The sequence below is a fragment of the Oryctolagus cuniculus genome, chromosome 7 (assembly GCF_964237555.1).
Source record: "Oryctolagus cuniculus chromosome 7, mOryCun1.1, whole genome shotgun sequence".
Taxonomy (NCBI): Eukaryota; Metazoa; Chordata; class Mammalia; order Lagomorpha; family Leporidae; genus Oryctolagus; species Oryctolagus cuniculus.
Window position 1 is genome coordinate 31422518 of NC_091438.1, and position 21952 is coordinate 31444469.

At 42.4% G+C, this 21952-nt stretch overlaps 1 protein-coding gene across 32 annotated transcripts in view; it reads right to left on the reverse strand.

Moving 5' to 3' along the window:
• The window catches only part of POU2F1 (POU class 2 homeobox 1), a 188944-nt gene that overhangs the window by 151623 nt on the left and 15369 nt on the right, over positions 1 to 21952 (reverse strand). The window contains exon 2 of one of the 32 annotated variants that reach the window (XM_070077410.1): positions 1 to 130. The exons of 30 other annotated variants lie outside the window; for them this stretch is intronic. The gene's annotated coding sequence lies outside the window, so the exon portion shown is untranslated. One more of the 32 variants, XM_051857147.2, reaches the window with a different exon arrangement.

Below are 21952 nucleotides of genomic sequence, written 5' to 3' on the forward strand. Positions count from 1 at the left end.
CAGAGGTACGACGTGGAGCAAGTCATTCAGCCTCGGCGGTTCTCAGCTTGAATCAGGGTTACTTGGTGTTAATATCCTCACCAGGGCTTCATCTAACAATTCATGGTATTGCCGCCATCTACTCTCCTGCCTGAACAACCACATCAATGAACAGTACCATTTCATTTTCAGTTAGGACTCTATCAATTTCAAAGGACAGAAAACCAATACAAACTTTTAAAAACGAGGTTGGGGGCAGGGGGTGCAGAATTTCTTGGCTGAAGTAACTGGAACAGCCAGAGTAGAGCTCATTTCAGACACTCAAACAATGTCTTGGGACCTGACTGCTAACACCTACCCCACCCCCCAGCTTCTTTCTCTTCTTATTTGGACTTTATACTCTGGTTTCACCTGGTGGTCAGATAACTGTAGCTACTCTTGCTCTAGATCTAAGTACAATAAGAATGTTTTCTCCTCTGTAGCTCAAACAAAAGCAAATGCTGAGGCTGACTTCATTTGAATAATGTGCACACCCTGACCACCAACATGACTGGGGGAACACAACACCACACTCATTAGGCATGGACTAAAAGTGAGGAAGGAGTGAACTGCTTCAAACAAATACACAAATGTTCTCTACATCCAAAGCAAACCTCTCTACACAGTCCCCTATCTCAATTTCCCTTTCCCATTGGTTATATTTCTAGTCCCCATTATTTTCTCCTAAAATGAAATCATTTCTTTAAAACCTTCACCTTGATGTCTGGCATATCAATCAAATTTTTCATAGGAATAAGAAATCACTTTTTCTTCCTCATCTCCTAAATCCAATCAGTCATCAGGTACCAAAGACCTCAACTCCCCCAGCTACATTTTTCCAATCTTCTTCCTTCCCAAATGTAATTAATTTAGTTCAGCCTCTGTAGCCCTTGATGACTGTGTCTTTTTTTTTTTTTTTTTTTTTTTGACAGGCAGAGTGGACAGTGAGAGAGAGAGACAGAGAGAAAGGTCTTCCTTTGCTGTTGGTTCACCCTCCAATGGCCGCCGCGGCCGGCGCACTGCGGCCGGCGCACCGCGCTGATCCGATGGCAGGAGCCAGGAGCCAGGTGCTTTTCCTGGTCTCCCATGGGGTGCAGGGCCCAAGCACCTGGGCCATCCTCCACTGCACTCCCGGGCCACAGCAGAGGGCTGGCCTGGAAGAGGGGCAACCGGGACAGAATCCAGCGCCCCAACCGGGACTAGAACCTGGTGTGCCAGCGCCGCTAGGCGGAGGATTAGCCTAGTGAGCCGCGGCGCCGGCCTGTGACTGTCTTCTAATCCATCACACTGCCTCCAGTCTCATACCATCCTGTTCCTGTTCTGTACTATCATCTGTGACCATTCTAAAGTTCAAGCCTACTCTTATTCTCCTCCTTCTATATTCTATAATATCTCCTAGCTTTCTACAGCATAAAACCCATCTTATTTCTATCTCTCCTTGTGGTTTTAATCATGCCAACTACTTGCAATTTCCAGAAGTAGCAACTATTTCATACCTCTATCCTTTTGTCCACATTACCTTTCACGTTGGAATGTACTTGTGCTACTCTGGATTTCAGGGGTTTCTCTCTACTCTTAAACACGCTGGAGAACAAGATCCAGCTAAGGTGTTTCTGCTCTTATGAAACCTTTCTGTGGTGGTCCCCAACAGGACCTCTTTCTCTGTGCAATTCAACTGTATCAATACAGGTGTTCCTCCTTATCTGCAGTTGTGCCTTCCCAAATTTCAGCTACCGAAAGTCAACCACAGCCCAAAATTATTAAATGGAAAAATTTCAAAAATAAACAATTTAGGAGTTTTAAGTTATACACTATCTTGAGTAGCATGATGTAATCTCAAGCCATCTGCTCTATCCTGTCCCAGATGTGAATCACCCTTTTGTTCAATGTGTCTACAGTGTATATGCTACCTGCCCGTTAATCTCTTAGTAGCCACATACCTTGGTTACCAGACCAACTGCAGCAGTATCCATTGCTTGTGTTCAAGTAACCTTTATATTACTGAATAAATGGCACCAAGCCAAGAGTGGTGATGCTGGCAATTCAGATAAGCCAAAGAAAAGCCATGTGTATGTCTTTTAACTAAAAAGGTAAGGAACGGGCATTGTAGCAATATGGGTTAAACTGCTGCTGGGGACACCAGCATTCCTTATCAGAGTGCTGGTTCAAGCTCTGGTACCTCCACTTCCAAACCAGCTTTGTGCTAATGCATTCTGAGAGATAGCAGGTGATGGTCCAAGTACTTGGGCCCCTGACATTCATTAAGAGACTCAGAAAAGTTCAGGGCTCCTAGCTTTGGCCTGGCCCAGCCCTAGTTGTGGATATTTGGGGACTGAACCAGCAAATGAAAGAGCAAGCTTGCTTGCTCTCTTTTTCAATTGTTTTGCCTTTCAAGTAGATGGGGAAAAAAATTTTTTTAAAAGGTGAAAGTTTTCAACTTAGGAAAGAAAAAAAAATTGTATGCTGTGATTGCTAAAAATCTATAGTACCTTAAGATATTTTGGGAGAAACACAACAAATTCATATAATTTTACTACATTAGATTGCTACAATTGCTCTGTTTTATTATTGGTTATTCTTAATATTTTACTTTGCCTAATTTATAAATTAAACTTCATCACAAGAATTTATGTGTTAGGAAACATACAATCAATCCTTTGCATCTGTGACTTTCGTATCAGCAGAATCAACCAACCTAGGATCAGAAATACTCGGAAAATTTAAAAATTTCATCTATACTGAACATGTAGACTTTTTTTTTTTGGTCATTATTTCCTAAAGAAAACAGATAACAACTATTCCTATAATTTTAACATTGTATTAGGTGATATATGTAACCTATAGATGACTGAAAGGAAACAGGAAAATATGGGGTAAGTTATATGAAATTACTACATCATTTCATGCAAGGATCTTGAACTCCCACGGATTGTGGTATCCTTTGGGGTCCTAGAACCAATCCCCCACAGACTCAGAGGGGTGACTGCATATATAAGGTTTTGTGCTTTCTGAAGCTTCAGGCATTCACTGGGGGTCTTGGAACACATGTTCCATGGACAAGAGGGGACTATCATACAGCGTACCTCTCACAGCACCTCTAACACTTCAGTGTGCTTGCCTATTTACACAATTCCCTCACTCTAGAATCACCTGAAAAACTACAAAAATACAGATGTCTGAATTCACACCATACCAAACACACCAAGCCAGAACCTCCTAGATTAGGGTCCAGGCATGTATACCAAGAAAAAGCTTCAAGTTGATTTATTTTACCTATTTATACCTCTCTAGGTAAAAAACACATAGATGACAATCTGGCTAAGGAAAACAATTCCACTGAACATACCCAATACTTCAAATAAGCAATAGGAAAATAATAACTCCTATGGAATAAGCAATCACACAAACGAATAGTAAGTCTTACAAACCTGTGAGAGAATTACAGTATCAAAAACCACCCAACAGAAGAAAAAGAACCATAACATACCATTTTCTATGCATTCCAATTAGATAATTTTTTTAGATTTTGGATGAGAGGACAGAGGTAGAAACAGCTAAAGAAACTATGAGAGGGCTAGCATTGTAGCATAGTGAGTTAGGCTTCCAACTGCGACACTGGCATCCTATATGCGCACTGGTTTTGAGTCCCGACCACTCTACTTCCTATCCAGCTACCTGCTAACTCGCCTGGGAAGGCAGCAGAGGATGGCTCAAGTATTTGGGTCCTTGCACCCAAGTGGGAGACCCGGATCAAGCTCCTGGTTCCCAGCTTGCGCCTTGCACATCCCAGGTTGTTGCAGCCATCTGGCGAGTGAACTAGCAGATGGAAGATCTCTCTCTCTCTCTGTTAACTGTCTTTCAAATAAATAAATCTTTCTCTTTTTTTTAGATTTAAAAGTTTGATTTATTAGAGTCAGAGACCTCCAGCCAGAGTGGCTAGGAGGGAGGCTCCAAACCCAAAGGGGCTGGTGGTACTGGGGTTTTTAAGCACAATTTTGGGGAAGAAAAATCTTATCAGCTTGACATTCAGTTACAAGGCAAAGACAAAACCCATCAAAAGACCTGATTTGCCATCTTTTTTACCCCGTCTGGCTTGCTCATGATAAAACAAAAGAGCCATCAGAAGGGTGGGATACCTAATTTGTTTTAAAATTTGCTTAATTTGGCCGGCGCTGTGGCTCACTAGGCTAATCCTCCACCTTGCGGCGCCGGCACACCGGGTTCTAGTCCCAGTTGGGGCTCCGGATTCTGTCCCAGTTGCCCCTCTTCCAGGCCAGCTCTCTGCTGTGGCCAGGGAGTACAGTGGAGGATGGCCCAAGTGCTTGGGCCCTGCACCCCATGGGAGACCAGGAGAAGCACCTGGCCCCTGCCTTCGGATCAGCGCGGTGCGCCGGCCGCGGCGGCCATTGGAGGGTGAACCAACGGCAAAGGAAGACGTTTCTCTCTGTCTCTCTCTCTCACTGTCCACTCTGCCTGTCAAAAAAAAAAAAAAAAAAAATTTGCTTAATTTGTTGAAGAAAAAAAAAAAAAACTACCAGAATCACCATTTTCTCTGATAATCAAGAACTGCACATTATCTTAGATGTCCAATTGCTTAAACCAGATAAGTGTTTTTTTACTTTTTTCAAAGTATATTATGGTGATAAGTCACACTCTGAATGGCGTCTGCTACTTACTTTGTTTTTTATTTTTTAAGAAGTACTTATTTCAAAGTCAGAGTGACAGAGGGAGAGGGAGAGACAGATTTTTCCATCTGCTGGCTCACTTCCCAAATGGCTGCCAATAGCCAGGGCTAGGCAAGGATGAAGCCAGGAGCCAAGAACTCCAAGTCTCCAAGTCCCCCACATGGAAGCTGGATGGGAAGCAGAACAGCCAAGATTCAAACTGGCACTATCATGTGGGACGCAGGTGTCACAAAGTAGCAGCTTAAGCTGTTGTGTCACAATATCCACACCATCTATTACTTTTTCAACAATTAATAAAACATTGGCTTCTGCACAAAGTTTCTATGTGGCAAGAAACATATATGTGAAGCACAACAATGGTATGAATTAAATGTAGGCAATACACCTAGAAACAGAGTCACCCTTACCTCTACAATGAATTGAATATTTTTTAACCACCATTAGGGCCAGGCCCAGATTGAGATGTAACTGAAAGGTGAACAGCAGCAGCACAGTGGCTGCTCTCAGGGAGTGGAGAAACAAATACACCACAACTACAAGTAAGTCACGTTGCTCAAACTGACATCAAATAGAACTGGGGCTGCCAAATGATCTCTTATTCCATCATAACCATTAATCAGATTAATATTCTCATTTGATAAAAAAAAATTCTCAAAGAGCATTATCAAAAGTTTCCCTCTTCAACAACTGGCTATTGTGTGAACAGGATTTAAAAACAAAGTACTTTTGATGCGATATGGCTCTCTTGGCTAATCCTCCACCTGCGGCACCGGCACCCCGGGTTCTAGTCCCGGTTAGGGAGCCAGGTACTAGTCCCGGTTGCTCCTCTTCCATCCAGCTCTCTGCTGTGGCCCGGGAAGGCAGTGGAGGATGGCCCAAGTGCTTGGGTCCCTGCACCCGCATGGGACACGGGGAGGAAAGCACCCGGCTCCTGGCTTCAGATCGGCGCAACGCCATCGCGGCCATTAGGGGAGTGAACCAACATAAGGAAGACCTTTCTCTCTCTGTCTCTCTCTCACTGTCTATAACTCTACCTGTCAAATAAAAATAAAAAATAAAAAATAAGTACTTCTGAAGAAACTGAATTCACTATCACACAGGAGCCTCAAACTGTGTAGGCCAGAACCCAACTGAACCAGAAGAGATGCCATTCTTATTTGGTCAACAACCAAACTGACAAAATTTCCAAGATGCAACCACAGTCTAAATTGGCCTCTGTTTTTCTAGTTGCACCAGAAATACAAGAAGTAACTAAAAAAAAAAAAGACACAAAAATTTTCCCTCAGCCAACATTTTTCTATTATTTTACCCATCATAACAGGCAAGCCTGGCACCAAGTTAAAAAGAAGAAAAAAAAAACACCTGAGGTAAACTTTATTTCTTCAAAATAAATTCTTAACTAACTATAGTTCCAAGTTTCAATGAGGGAGGGGGGTGAGGACAGAAAAACAAAGGATGAAACATAATAGTGGAAAAAATGACACCTTGTTCTACAAGGAGTTAGCATTAGTGAGCCATTACGAAATTCACAGAAACCAACAATTTGTTTCTGACCTTCATGTACAAATTTTTGGGCTGAGAAGATAAAAAACACAGTAATTCAAACCATTACAAGTAAGAACTGTATGCTCTTCTTTTAAGTGAAACTTGTTTGTCCTCCTAAATGAACTTGTCGCTTGATAATTAAGCTTGTCCAAGTGTCACAAATACCTCATTAGCAAATTTATCAAAATGTGCTCTTGGGCCATACCATTTTAAAATATGCATTGGTACAAACATTCAACTGCAGTAAAACAAAGCCATTTTTTTAAAAGCCCAAAGGCCCAATCAGAATAAACGAACTTGAATTAACTGCACACATAAATCAGTCAATACTCAAAGCTCATGGCAAAATGCCAGGCCACACAGTCTTTGGTGTGCAACTATAAGAAATGCCATTGGAAAGGGATAATTTTTTTTTCCCTAGTGTCATCACACTTCAGATGGAAAACTATATACAAGTCATCCATGTTAACTCAGCCACGCTATGAGCAAGAAACTATCAAACTCAGTTACATTTAAGAGTTTTTAAAAGCTTTTCTAACAACCAGAACCACTTTGACTTGTTTTGTCACTTGTGGTTCAGTTATGAACATTCTTGGGTTTGGAAATTTGCAACAAAATAATAAAAAAAAAAAAAACAAATATAACCCAAGCTGTAATTAACTATATAGTTATTTAGAATGTAGATAATAATTTGGTTCATGCCTTCAAATGATCAACAATGGAGTTGAATACGGTGCTGGCTCCCCTTCACAACAAGAAAAAATTAGTATTAAAAACAGATTTAGGGGCCGGCGCTGTGGCGTAGTGGTTAATCCTCCGCTTGTGGCGCAAGCATCCCATATGGGTACCAGTTCAAGTCCCAGCTACTCCACTTCCCATCCAGCTCTCTTTTGTGGCCTGGGAAAGCACTAGAAGATGGCACAAGTGCTTAGGCTCCTGCACCCACATAGGAGACCTGGAAGAAGCTCCTGGCTCCAGATAAACTCAGCTCTGTCGTGGCCATATGGGAAATGAACCAGCAGATGTTAGACGCTTCTCTCTGTCTCTGCCTCTTACTGTCTGTAACTCTACCTCTCAGGTAAATAAATAAATAAATTAAAAAAAAAAAAAACACAATAGACTTAGGGGAACTGAGGTCTTTTTACAACAGCTGTGATTGCTGCTGAGCTCTTCAACGTAGGAAACCGCACAGGACTCAGAATCTGGATAGCACTTTGAGAACGTACCTTAATCCTTCAAACAAGTCTTAGTAGTGACTGCTGTTCCATAGGTGTATCACAGTCTTCACCCAAACTCAAACACCTGTTCTTCTCTTTTCCAAAGACAAAAGACAGGAAACCTAGACTGCTGGTTCTAAATACACACAGGCTCCCTACAGAGGCCCATTCAGATAATGCTACTGTCAGGTAGGATGGCCTACATGTGGAGAAGCTTCTAAAGGGATGTAGTTAAAAGATATTAGGTAAGTTTTCTTCACAGAAAACTGCCAGACCCCGAAAACACAGAGAAACAGACAGATCAAGAGAAACACATTAAAGACTCAAGAAATAACAATGAAACAGAAAAAAAAAAAAAAAAGAATTTAATTATTTTACAAAATCCATCATGAAACTCATAGTACTATCTATACTATCTATTCAATGATGACAAAAATGATAGTACTTTCACTCACTGTGCAAAACTTAGTATCAGACCAGCAAGCTCAGGTTGTCAGATCAGAAGTTCCAAGTATAATCCTTTAATACAAAAATGTTGTCTTCCTAGTACTCAATATATAGAGATTGTGAAAGAGAATCAAAATTTCTAAATTCCCATTAACATTCTGAAACTATCTCTTCAAATTTCACAGTTGGTAAGCATCTCTCTCTACACTCAGCAAAATAAATATACAAATTTTTAAATAAATATTGGACCTCATTTGCTAAGGTATGAATTAGCTTAAACTTTCAGGGGCCGCACAGTGGGTTCAGTTGCCACTTCGACACCAGCATCCCATATTAGAGTGCTGGTTCAAGTCTCCAGTCCCAGCTGCTCTGCTTCCAATCCTGCCCCCTGCAAAGAGTCCTAAGAAGGCAGTCGATGATGGTCTATGTACTTGGGTCACTGCCACTCATCTGGGAGACCTGGATGGTTTTCTTGGCTCCCTGTTTGGGCCTGGCCCGGTTCAGGCTATTGATGGCACCTGGGGGATGAACCAGCAGATGGAAGGTTTTACTCTCTCTTTCCCTCTGCCTTTCAAATGCATATATATTTTTAAAAATTAACTTTAGGGCCGGCGCCGCGGCTCACTAAGCGCACACCAGGTTCTAGTCCCAGTCGGGGCACCAGATTCTGTCCTGGTTGCCCCTCTTCCAGGCCAGCTCTCTGCTGTGGCCAGGGAGTGCAGTGGAGGATGGCCCAAGTGCTTGGGCCCTGCACCCGCATGGGAAACCAGAAGAAGCACCTGGCTCCTGCCATCGGATCAGCGCGGTGCGCCGGCCGCAGTGCGCCGGCCGCGGTGGCCATTGGAGGGTGAACCAACGGCAAAGGAAGACCTTTCTCTCTGTCTCTCTCTCTCACTGTCCACTCTGCCTGTCAAAAAAAAAAAAAATTAACTTTAAAACTAAATTTAGGCTGACGCCGTGGCTCACTTGGCTTATCCTCCACCTGTGGCACCGGTACTCCGGGTTCTAGTCCTGGTTGGGGCACTGGATTCTGTCCCGGCTGCTGCTCTTCCAGTCCAGCTCTCTGTTAAGACCCAGGAAGGCAGTGGAGGATGGCCCAGGTCCTTGGGCCCTGCACCCGCATGCGAGACCAGGAGGAAGCACCTGGCTCCTGGCTTCGGATCGGCACAGCACGCCAGCCATCGCAACCCCTTGTGGGGTGAACCAACGGAAAAAGGAAGACCTTTCTCTCTGTCTCTCTCTCTCACTAACTCTGCCTGTCAAAAAAAAAAAAAAAAAAAGAAAGAAAGCTAAATTTAAAAAACTTCATGAGATTTTCTTTTCTGAAACTGTTATTGTTTATATCTTCATCTACTGATCTCTTGAGGAACACAATTCAGAAATTACTAAAATATAATGAATTTACTTTCAAAATCGAAACAAAATAAATTCAAGTATGCATGTATGTGTATTGAATTTTAGTAACTCCTGAAGTGAACATAATCAGGGAAAAGGTAACAAAATTTGAAGAAACACAGTAACTTAAAACAGAAAACAAGGTGTCAGCAAGATCCGTTTTATTTAAGATTTTATTTGTTTATTCAAAAGGCAGAGTTAGAGAGAGAGGGAAAGACAGAGGCTCTTGGATCTGCTGGTTCACTCCCTTAATGGCTACAATGGCCAGGAATCAGCCGGCCAAAGCCAGGAGCCTGGAACTCCATCTAAGTCTCTCAAGGGTATAGAGACCCAGGCACTTGGGCTATCTTCTACTGCTCTCCCAGGCACATTAGCAGGGAGCTGGATAGGAAATGGAGATGATGGGACTTGAACCAGTGCCCATATGTGATGCCAGTGTCATAGGTAACAGCTTAACTGGCTGCGCCACAACACTGGCCTCCTACCAAGATACATATTTTTTAAAAAAATAATGACCTGGTACACCAGAAAAGTGAACTGTTTAAGGTATTCTGGGACCTTAGATTTCCTGTGTTTAACAGATTACTAGATTACAAGTTTTATAGTTTGATCCACTCTGTTGATAAGAAAAGGCTTCCAGAGTCTATCAAAACATTAGCTATCCCAAAGTTAATAGAAAACTAACAGACTGTACTACTTACTCTTTGTTATTTGTATCCATCAGTGGTCATGCGCACTCTTAGGACAATGTCAACAATAAAAGAATTGTCTCAAAACACAAGATAACATTTCTTGCCTTATATTCCTGTGGCAATATCCTAAAGAATAAAAATGCTGGGGCCGGTGCTGTGGCGCAGTGGGTTAACACCCTGGCCTGAAGCACTGGCATCCCATATGGGCGCCGGTTCTGTCCCGGGTGCTCCTCTTCCAGTCCAGCTCTCTGCTGTGGCCCGGGAGTGCAGGGAGGATGGCCCAGGTCCTTGGGCCCTGCACCCGCATGGAAGACCAGGAGGAAGCTCCTGGCTCCTGGCTTCGGATCGGCACAGCGTGCTGACCGCAACGTGCCCGCCGTAGTGGCCACTTAGGGGGTGAACCAACGGAAGAAGACCTTTCTCTCGGTCTATCTTTCTCTCACTGTCTAACTCTGCCTGTCCAAAAAAAAAAAAAAAAAAAAAATACTGCTAACATAAGGTTTTAGGTGAGGAAGACACATGAACAAATTTGATCATAGAGATAATGTTCCTTTTCCATCAAGTGTTTGCATTATTCTATATAAGTATAAAATGTCAATTACAAAAATAAAAATAACTTCTGTAAACAAAATGAATATCTATCACAAAACAGCAAGTGGGAGGCAAAGAAATTGGCCAGGAGCACCTTGCAAATTGTGCTTTCATCCTTCCAGGGCTCATTAGAGAGCTCCAAAGCACAAAAAGCCCATCCTCTTCTAGGCGGGTCAGCATGCTCCACCGCAATGACTTTCACTGCCGTCATGCACACCAACAGCCAGATCTTGAATCTTCATTTAGAAGTGTGCCTGCTCTAAAACTTCCAACTCTCCCAATGCAACCTCAGCCCTCCTGCATCTCTCACGCCCTTACTCCCAGGAGAGATCTGTTATCCAGCTCCTCCAGACCTCCTGCTCTTCCATTTTCCCCAGACCTATCAATTCACTCAATTCCACCGAGAACAGAGGCTCCACAGATGACTTTCTTATCAATACTGTGCACTCCCTCAATTCCTTACTTTTTTTTTAAGATTTATTTTTATTTGAAAGTCAGAGTTACACAGACAGAGGAGAGGCAAAGACAGAGAGGTCTTCCATCCAATAGTTCACTCTCCAATTGGCCGCAACAGCCAGAGCTGTGCCAATCTGAAGCCAGGAGCCAGGAGCTTCTTCCAGGTCTCCCATGGGAGTGCAGGGGCCCAAGAACTTGAGCCATCTTGCACTGCTTTCCCAGGCCATAGCAGAGAGCTGGACTGGAAGTGGGGCAGCCGGGTCTCAAACCGGCACCGGTGCTTCAGGCCACAGCACCAGCCTCGATTCCTTGTTCTTACACTGCACAACCCAACAAAACCCCAATCCTGGAGCACTATTAGAAAAATAAAAAGAAAGAAGGCACAACTCTTTGGAACCCAGATCTCAATGGTTTGAAAGGGAATTAAATGTGCATAGCAGAAGCAGGGAGTTTCCAAGAGCTTATAGTACATTCAAAAACAGTATGTTCTTCCCTGATTCTGCCTCTCCCTCCCCACCCCTAAACAACTGGGTCAAGTGAACCTCTCCTATTCTCCCACAGCACATTGGTCTTACATCCATCACAGCACTTCTCACAGGGAATTAAAATTCTCAGTGGACTCAACTGTTCCCACTTCTTGCACACTCCCGCCCCAATTTTTTTAAAAAAATATTTTCTTTTATTTGAAGGCAGAGAGATAAAGAGACAGATGGATGGACAAGTATTTCCCATCTGTTGGTTCTCTCTCCAAATGACCACATACCTGTGTTGGCCCTGATTCAACCCAGGAAGCTAGAACTCAACCCAATCCTCCCACATGGATGGCAAGGAGCCAACTACATGAGCTATCACCTGTTGCCTCCTAGCTTATATATCAGCAGAAGCTAGAATCAGAAGTAGAGCCAGGACTCTATAAGAAAAGAGGAGAGTCCAAGGATTTCACCTTTTACTTAGTCTTTCACTCTTTACTAAATACATTTTTAGATTTGGGCTCCCTCCTCCTTATTAGGGGAGGCTTTACATGGAATTGCTTTAAATGTGAACCATGAAAATCAGAGCTCAGGGTTTACATGCTGATTCTATCACTTAGGTTCTTTCAGATCTCTAAACCTGTTTCCTCATCTACAAAATAGGAATAATAAAAGCACCTATCCTCATAGACTGCTGTGAAGACTGAAGAAAGAGTACTTAGCACAGCTCTGGCACACAGTAAGACATGCAGTTAAGGTAGTTAGTATCATTGTTTTCTTTGGATGATTCTTTTTTAAATTGTATTACTCTCACCATATATATTAATTCCATTTAGGTTGTTTCCATGTTTTATCTTTTCAAAATGAAAGGGGGAAGGGTACATGGTGGTGCCACAGTTAAGCCCTGTGGGACACTCACACCCCATATCAGAGTACCTGGGTTTGAGTTACAGCTCTGCTTCCAGTCCGCCCGCCTGCTAATGTACAGCCTGTGGGGCAGCAGGTGATGGCTCAAGAACTTGGACCCTTGCCACTTCTCTGGAAGACAGACGGAGTTCCAGACTCCTGGTACCAGCCTGGGCATTTGGGGAGTAAACCAGCAGATGGAAGACCTTTCTCTTTCTCTTTCAAATAAATAAAACAAACCTGTAATGTAAAGTGCACTATAAAAAACAAAGAAAGATAAGCATCCTTGTGCAAAAAATTTTTTCCCAATTTAGGAAATTTCCTCAGGATGTACTCAAGAGGTTAAATCAGAATATCAAAAGATATGGATGCTTTAAGGCCTTACAGAAAGGCTGTATAGGCTTATACTCCCATCAACAGATATGAGAGCCCCCACTTCACCACATTTATGTCAGTCAGCGCTGAAAATCAGCACTATTTTCACTTACTAGAATTTGATTTTAGTTTATTACAATTTTACAAGAATCTCATTCAAAAAAACTTTACGTGAAAGATGAAAAAGTAAAACAGATGAATCAGAATTTAAGAAGGAACAGAAAGTAAAATGAGCATAAATTTATAATGTAAATATATAAAGTTATTCAACTAAAGCATAAACTTGGCACTAAGTCTCCTGGTGCTAAATCAAAGAAAATGTTCTGACCTTTGCTTGGTGGCAAAGTTCATGGGGTGTGATGAGGATGGGGACGGGGGAAAGCAACATTTGATTCCTCAAAAAACCAAAACTTTTTCAGGTATTTGGAATACAAATCTCATTACCCGCCAAGTGACTTATAGACAACCTTCTCAACAAATTGGAAAGAAGGGCTCATTTGCTGCAACCTTCTAATGCTATGAAATATACTCTCTCTCATGGCTATTATTCTACTTTTGCATGTGAACCTTAGATATTACAATATGGCTTAAATGATATCAACATTCTTCTCAATCACCTTGCTTATTTGTACAATTTTAAGTGGAAATAAATTTAGATTCTCAGAAAGTTTTTTGTTATCCTGGCCATTTAGTTTAGGAATGGGTATAAACACAGTTTTTTGTTCATATTGATAACTTATAAAAACAATTTTACAATAAAATTTCATCACTTTTGATAAATTGAGTTCATAATATGGCCTTTTCAGACTCATCAAGACAAGGGACTCTTCCACAAGGTCCATTACAGAAAATTGACACATACACACACACTCTCCGAGGGTATCCACTTCCTATTGGGTCTCTTCTATCACTGCTCATGGTGCTAAAAGTTTCATTCATGGCATTTTATTTTTTAATTTTTTTTGACAGGCAGAGTGGACAGTGAGAGAGAGAGACAGAGAGAAACGTCTTCCTTTGCCGTTGGTTCACCCTCCATTGGCCGGCGCACTGCGGCCGGCGCACCGCGCTGATCCAATGGCAGGAGCCAGGTACCTCTCCTGGTCTCCCATGGGGTGCAGGTCCCAAGTACTTGGGCCATCCTCCACTGCACTCCCTGGCCACAGCAGAGAGCTGGCCTAGAAGAGGGGCAACCGGGACAGAATCCAATGCCCCGACCGGGACTAGAACCTGGTGTGCCGGCGCCGCAAGGCGGAGGATTAGCCTAGTAAGCCGCGGCGCTGGCCCATGGCATTTATTTTGACTATCACTGGACAAGTCTAACTATTCAGAATTGACTGCAGCCTGCAAATTCTGAAGACAAAATATTAATGTTGGTGCTTCTAGTTCATCCACAGTTAATGTCCACAATCACTCTATAAAAGTACAAAGCAGGCAGCATTCAAACATATAATTATCTCTAAAACTATTTTACCAATCAACAGATAACTATCTCCAAAATCCATTTTGCAAAATCCATTTGGCAGTAACAAAGAATTTCTGCCATAAATATCTTCCTTAACCAATCTAATATGGGAGTTTACTGAAGTCAGTATCCTTGAATTATTTTAAACTAAACTCTAACACTTTCTAGTTATCTTAACTTCTGGAAAATCATGGAACTTCCTTGTGCCTCAATCTTCACATCTACAAAACAGTTAACGACAATGCCAACATCATGGTGCGATCTAAGATTTAAATTAGATTAAATCATGAAGCACACGCAGTACCTGCATACCGGAAGGGCTCAACAGATGTCAACTATTATGGCTAGTGTTATTAAGCAAGCAAATACACTGGGCAAAAACAAATGTGATGACTTATTATTTTATATTACCCAGAACTACTCCACCCTAAGTTAATACCGCAAACTGAAGTTGTATGTTGACTAATTTTTCAGCTCCAGCAACAAACCTTGCTGTCAACTTATTCATAACAAAGCTTGATTTCAAATTATTTTAACATCACATCATCTGCTCAAGTAACTTTTTGCTGACATTGTGTATGGTCCGGCAGTAGCTAGAATAAAGGAGATTTCTTTTTTTTTTTTTAAGTTGCTATTTCTTTAAGATTTATTTATTTATTTATTTGAAAGTCAGAGTTACACAGAGAGAGGAGAGGCAGAGGCAGAGGCAGAGGCAGAGGCAGAGGCAGAGGCAGAGGCAGAGGCAGAGAGAGATCTTCCATCCGCTGGTTCACTCCCCAACTGGCCACAGTGGCTGCAGCTGCGCTGACCAGAAACCAGGAGCTTCTTCTGTGTCTCCCACACAGGTGCAGAGGCCCAAGGACTTGGGCCATCTTCTGCTGCTTTCCCAGGCCACAGCAGAGAGCTGCATCGGAAGAGGAGCAGCCTGACTTGAACTGGTGTCTATATGGGATGCCGGCACTGCAGGCACCAGCTTTACCAACTATAACACAACACCAGCCCCTCAAGGGGATTTCTAATTCCTTCTTTTAAACAAAATATTTAGTTATTTCACCTGGCACTAAAAAGAATGACAGTGTTGTGGCTAGTGGGCTAAGACTCCACCTGCAGAGCTGGCAATGCGTGTGGGCACTGGTTCGTGTACTAGCTACTCCTCTTCAGATCCAGCTCTCTGCTGGTGGCCTGGGAGAGCAGCAGAGGATGGCCTGGGTGCTTGGGCCCCTGCACCCATGTGGAAGACCCCGAGGAAGCTCCTGGCTTTGGACTGGCCAAGCTCTGGTCATTGCGGCCATTTGGGAGTGAACCAGTGGATGGAAGATCTTTCTGTCTGTGGCTCTGCCTCTCAAATAAATAAAATCTTAAAAAAAAAAAAAAAGAAGAAGAATTAGAAGAAAGATCCTGCAGACCATGTAGAGTCATGCCTGTAAGAAGACAAATGGCTTACAACAAGAGACAATTCTGCTAGTAGTTTCTGCTTTACACTGGCCAGTAAAAGGCAGATAGTAAAACAGGAGAGGAGGAAAGGCCACTAGCTGCTATCTCAGTGCCTCTAAAGCTCCTGAATTGAGTTCTGAATCAGAATGGATACCCCAGTGTCAAAAATTCCAGGGAAGGATTTCAAAGCACAGGAAAAAAACTTCAATGGGACAACACAAGGACTAATTAAAGATATTTGTGCAGGAATGTTAATTAAAAAGTGAGAACAACAGCAGACTTTTCGTTATCTAGGAAGAATGAATACTACACAAGTTTAGGTGAGGGATAAACTCAGAATCGTCTACTGGCCTGCATATTAAGTCAGAAATTGGAGGAATCCCTTCATAACTTAAATGTCCCACCTTTAAAGTAGTAAGTACCCACAGGTATAAAAAAAAATACTCCGGGGGCCGGGTTCTAGTCCCGATTGCTCCTCTTCCAGTCCAGCTCTCTGCTGTGGCCTGGGAAGGCAGTGGAGGATGGCCCAAGTGTTTGGGCCCCTGTACCTGCATGGGAGACCAGGGAGAAGCACCTGGCTCCAGGCTTCAGATGGGTACAGCGCCGGCCGTAGGGGCCATTTGGGGAGTGAACCAACAGAAGGAAGACCTTTCTCTCTGTCTCTCTCTCTCACTGTCTATAACTCTACCTGTCAAATAAAAAAACGAAAGAAATACTCCTCTATTACCTCTAAATTAGGGTCATTATTCCTTTCAGCTCTTTTCTCTAATTTTAAATTTCTCCAGGGGATGGCACTGTGGCGCAACGGGTTAAAGCCCTGGCCTGAAGTGCCAGCATCCTATATGGGCGCCGGTTTGAGTCCTGGCTGTTCCACTTCCGATCCAGCTCTCTGCTATGGCCTGGGAAAGCAGCAGAAGATGGCTCAAGTCCTTGGGCCCCTGCACCTGCGTGGGAGACCTGGAGGAAGCTCCTGGCTCCTGGCTTTGAATCGGCTTAGCTCTGGCCATCGCGGCCATCTGAGGAGTGTACGAGTGGATGGAAGACCTCTCTCTGTCTCTACCTCTCTCTGTAACTCTTTCAAATAAATGAAATAAATCTTTAAAATAATATTAATAATAATAAATTTCTCCACTACCCCACCAAAGCATATGTTTTCCAACGTCTTCACCCCTTTGTTTTACATCTGACTTGAAGAATTTTTGTCTTTACAGCTGCTACAACAGCTTGGGCTGGGCCAGGCTGAAGCTAGGAACCAGAACTCAATGCCAGTCTCCCAAGTGGGCAGCAGGGACAAAGCAGTTGACCCATAACCTGCTGCCTCCCAGGGTGCACCAACAGCAGGAAGTTAGAACAAAAGCAGAGATGGGACTCAAACCCAGGCACTCTTGATATAGGATGTGGGCATTCCAAATGTCATCCTAAATGCTGTACCAAATGCCACCTCTAGTTTGACCATTATTCTTTTGGGGTGTTTGTCTTATACCACTGATATCTAACAGTACTTAACACATTAAGAAAAATGAGAGACTGGAGCTGTGGTGCAGTGGGTTAAGCGGTGATGCTGGTAAACTCTGGCTCATGTATCTGCTGCTCCATGTCTGCTCCAGCTCCCTGCTAACACACCTGGGAAAGCAGAAGATGTGCCCTTATCATCCATGTGGGAAATCCAGATGCAGTGCCAGGCTCCTGGCTTCTGCCTGGCCCAGCGTGGGCCATTATGGCTATTCGGGGAGCAAGCAAGTGGGTGTAGGACCAATCTGTCTGTCTCTCTGTCTCACTCTCTCTGTAACTCTGCCTTTCAAATAAATAAATCTTAAAAAAGAAAAAAATCAGTCCTCTACCTTTTAACACAGGGTAGTATTTTTCTGTCATACTTCATGTTAACCTAATTTTATTTGTAGAGTCTTAGCAGGTAGAACCTGATAGTTAAATCTTAATAACCTTTTCCTTTTATGGCATCTAAGTTGTGTATCTTGAAAAAAAAAAAAAAAAGCCCTTCCATCCCAAAAACTACATAAAAACTATTCCTACTTCTGTCCCAGTACTTTCTTGATTTTTCCTTTCAACATTCAAAGCTTTATTCTCTGTGCAATTCACTTTATTATATTATTTAAGGACCCTGACAATTTTTTTTTTTTTCAAAAGGCTAGCAACTGTCCTGACACCACCTGGTCCTTCTACCTAATGTCAATTTCAGTCTTTCCAGGATCCTGGTTTAATGCTGACAGGCAACTTTCATATCTGCATTAAAGTGATCACTTTTCAAAGTATATTGTTGTTCAAGGGGCTATATATTCTGCTTCCTGCCTTCCCAGCACCTGTGAGATGAAAATAAAAGGGTGGGTTGGGATTGGAGTATCAGATGTGACTACAATGCTAAAATATAACCACAGCCAGAGCAGTTTACTTGCTGTGTGTATGTACACTTGGACCTGAGCTAGAATTGCTCCTGAATCGTTGCCTGTAGGCAGCACTTCTAAGTGTGTTCTTCTGCTCTGCTCTGGTAAAGCAGAGAAAACTACACAAGATAAACATTGCATTTACTACAACTATGAGGGGTTTGTTTATTTTGTTTTTTTTTTTTGGGGGGGGTGGGCAATTAGAGGTGCAATACAACCAGAGGTTAACCATGTCTTGCTAGCACAACAGACATGAACGTGGGGAGTGGAGATTCACCATTAATAATCCAAACATTTAATTTCAACTGGATCCCCTTATTTTAAAATACTTTTTAAGTAAACTATTTAACCTAGTGTTCTTCATCTGTCAGTGACTAACAAGATGTTTTTGGAGGACTAATTTTCAAGAATCAGAAGGGAAAGCCTATAGAACAAAAATACTCAGGATATGCCTAGCACTGTTCAAGGCAAAGTATGCTCTTGCCAACACAGAAGGTGTATCTTGACTCTTAGCGTAATTAAGTTCCTTGGCCAAGGAACAGTCACTAAGCAACTCTTCCGATTAAATTTAGCTTCTCTAACGCAAGGTAAGGTACTGCTAAATGGTTTGCAATTCTAGTCTACTTCACCATTATATTTCTCATAATAGGCTAACAGAATAACACAAACAGGTATTATTTCTATTTCTGTCTATGTTTAGCAAGACTCAATTTCCTTGAACTTGATTACCTGCAACTATGCTGATAAAATTGAGTTTTTGCAAACCAGGCATACAAAGGAGCCTGCCAAATTGGTATTATCCTTTGAGATGCTATCCTGAGTTGCCAGCTAGTCTCCCTGAACAGCATGACCCTCTTGTGTCCCTATCTTCAATAACCATAATTTCAAACCCAGTACAACCCATTATTTACTCTGAAAACACTTGCTGAGAGCCTACATTGTGTCAGTAACCCTGTGCTAACTGTATACAAAAGAAAATATTTATGGAAGATTGCCAAAAAGATATGCAATATCTCCATCCTTGTAATTATCTGAAAATCTCTTTCCTGTTAAGACAGTCTTGTGTGGCCTTCAACCAATGTCCTCTTCTCGCCACTGCAAACCTTCACAACGTAGCCTTGACTAAAGGTGCTCTGGTAAGATGTGTTTGGCTGGTGGAACAGCAGGATGCAATCTGCTGGAGCATCCTCAGTAGTAGTGTTGCTGAGGCCACCCCATTAGAAGGGGTCCTAATTTATAAGGCCTCTGGGAAGAAATTTCCTTTGGATCTTAGTGCCAAGAATTGTGCTTTTCTTAAAAGTCTGTTTGTGGGGGCTGGTGCTGTGGTGCAGCGGGTAAAGCCACTGCCTGCAGTGCTGGCATCCCATATGGTTGCTGGTTCGAGTCCCGGCTGCTCCATTTCCGATCCAACTCTCTGCTATGGCTTGGGAAAGCAGTAGAAGATGGCTCAAGTCCTTGGGCCCCTACACCTGTGCTGGAGACCTGGAAGAAGCTCCTGGCTTCGGATTGGCCCAGCTCCGGCCGTTGTGACCATCTGGGGAGTAAACCAGCAGATGGAAGATATTTTTCTCCTTTCTCTCTCTGCCTTTGCCTCTTTGTAATTCTGCCTTTCAAATAAATAAATAAATCTTTAAAAAAAGTAAGTATTTGCCTTCACATTTTAAGGACATACACTGATCAGGTTTCCCTTTGCACATAATCTATTCAGAAGTACAGAGAAGCACCTATTTGTGCCCCATGGGAAGTAAATATTAAATTTTCCTAAATTAGCTTATATTTTTCTTTTGCATTTCTTGCTATAATTTATGAGTCTATAAACTATCTTAAAATTTTAGAGGAACAACAAAATGAAACTAATAATTGAAAAATAAAGTTTACTCAATTGCAGCGCAAGGAAAAAATTTTTTAAATTTGAGGGATCATGAAAAATGAGTACATGAAAAGTCAGGGGAGAGGAACATTTCAAGAACATAATATGTAGGCTTAGTAAGTCCAGTCAACCCTCAATTTACTGAGGAAACAAGGGAAGGGGGATTAAATAGAATAAGGGAGAAGGGGAGGGAAAGATCAGAAAATACCCAAAATATTTTTATTTATCGAAAGAGACAGCAATGCAAATAATGACTGTAAATATAGTCAAGAACACCATATGGTTAAAATTGCTTACAATATTGATCAACATTTTACTCTTCCACAAGTAGCACTAGAAACTGTAAAAACAATGCACCAACAGTTGAAAAGGAAAATATAGAAATTTGACAAAAATGGCCAAAAGGACACCACCAGGAAATATACAAAAGAAACTTTACCACAACCTAATTCTTGTCTGATGTCTCCCTGCCATCACCGTGCCCCACATATGAGGGGAAAACCTATGCATGCAACAATCTGAGTCTACTGACCTCTTAGCTCTCTAAATAAGCAGACCAGCTAGGGAGGCAGTTCAACTCCACAGCACGCATAATCATGCCCTTGTTAGACATTCTCTCCCCTTCAAAGTCGCTGTCATATTTCTGTCCACCAAGGGACAGCAATTATGTCACTGCTATATGTCAATCCCAGTTAACATATACCAGTGCTGAGCTGTTTCCACTCAGAAATTAAAATGCCTTCTTCCTTCATGTCAGCTTCCTTATGTTACTTGTTCCCCATGTCCCAGAGAAGCCCAAACTTGGCTAATTTAGAGCACAGGGTAATCCAGCACTGAAAAGCTTTTAGTATGACCCTCCTTAGTTCCAAGTCCTTAGGAAGGAAAGAAACTGCTGGACTCTAAAGCATCTGACCAGCAAAGAGCAGAGTGACTCAAGTTCACTCCCATCCCTAAGGTGCTTCTGAAAAAGGTGTAGGAATTAGCCGGAGGGCGTGGGCAATGAAAGACACTCTGGAAAGAGACTGTCTAAAAAGTCCTAAATTTTCAGGAAAACTACACTTACTCTGAAATGGCTAGAAACAGTGCAATATACAAGACAAATAAATCGTTGTTCTACATTTGAAAAATATACAGAAAAGATAAAAATTTAGTAAAATATATGTTACTATTACAAAAACCTAAAAATTAAAAGTGAGACTTTTTCATCTATCAATCTTAAAAAAACTTAAAAGACTGGGAAATATCAGTGCTGGAGGGACTGTGGAGTAACTGACACTATTAAATATGATACACAGGGGCCAGCATTGTGGCGTAGTGGGTTAAGCCACTACTTGCCAACACCAGCATCCCACAGGAGTGGGAGTCCCAGCTGCTCTACTTCTGATCCAGCGCTCTCTTAAAGCACCTGGGAAAAGTAGCTGAGGATGACCTAGCTACTTGAGCCCCTGCAACACACACTGGAGACCCTGATAAAGTTCCTGGCTCCTGGTTTCTGTCTGGCCCAGCCCCAGTCATTGCAGCCATTTGGGAAGTAAACCAGCAGATATCTTTCTCTTTCTTTTTCTCTCTACCTTTCAAATAAATGGATAGATTTGGGGGAGGGGAGAACTGTAAATAACAACACAATTTTGGGAGTGAGCATTTTAGCCTAGCAGTTAAGATGCCCATGTCTTATATCAGAGTTCAATTCCCAGCTCCTAACTCAAGTTTCCTGTTAATTTATACCCTAGGAGGCAGGAGTAATGGCTCAATCAACTGGGCTCCTGCCACCCTCACAGGAGACCTGAATTGTATCCCCAGCTCCTGCTCCAGCCTTGGCCCAGCCTTAGCCCTAGCCCCAACCTTAGCCATTATAGGCACTTGGGGAGTGAACCAGCAGATTCTCAATCTCTCCCCCGACCTTCACCCCCACCCCCATCTCCCTGCCTCTCATTCTGCCTCAATTTCTTTTTTAATTTTAATATACTTTGGTATCATTCTCAAAGACAAC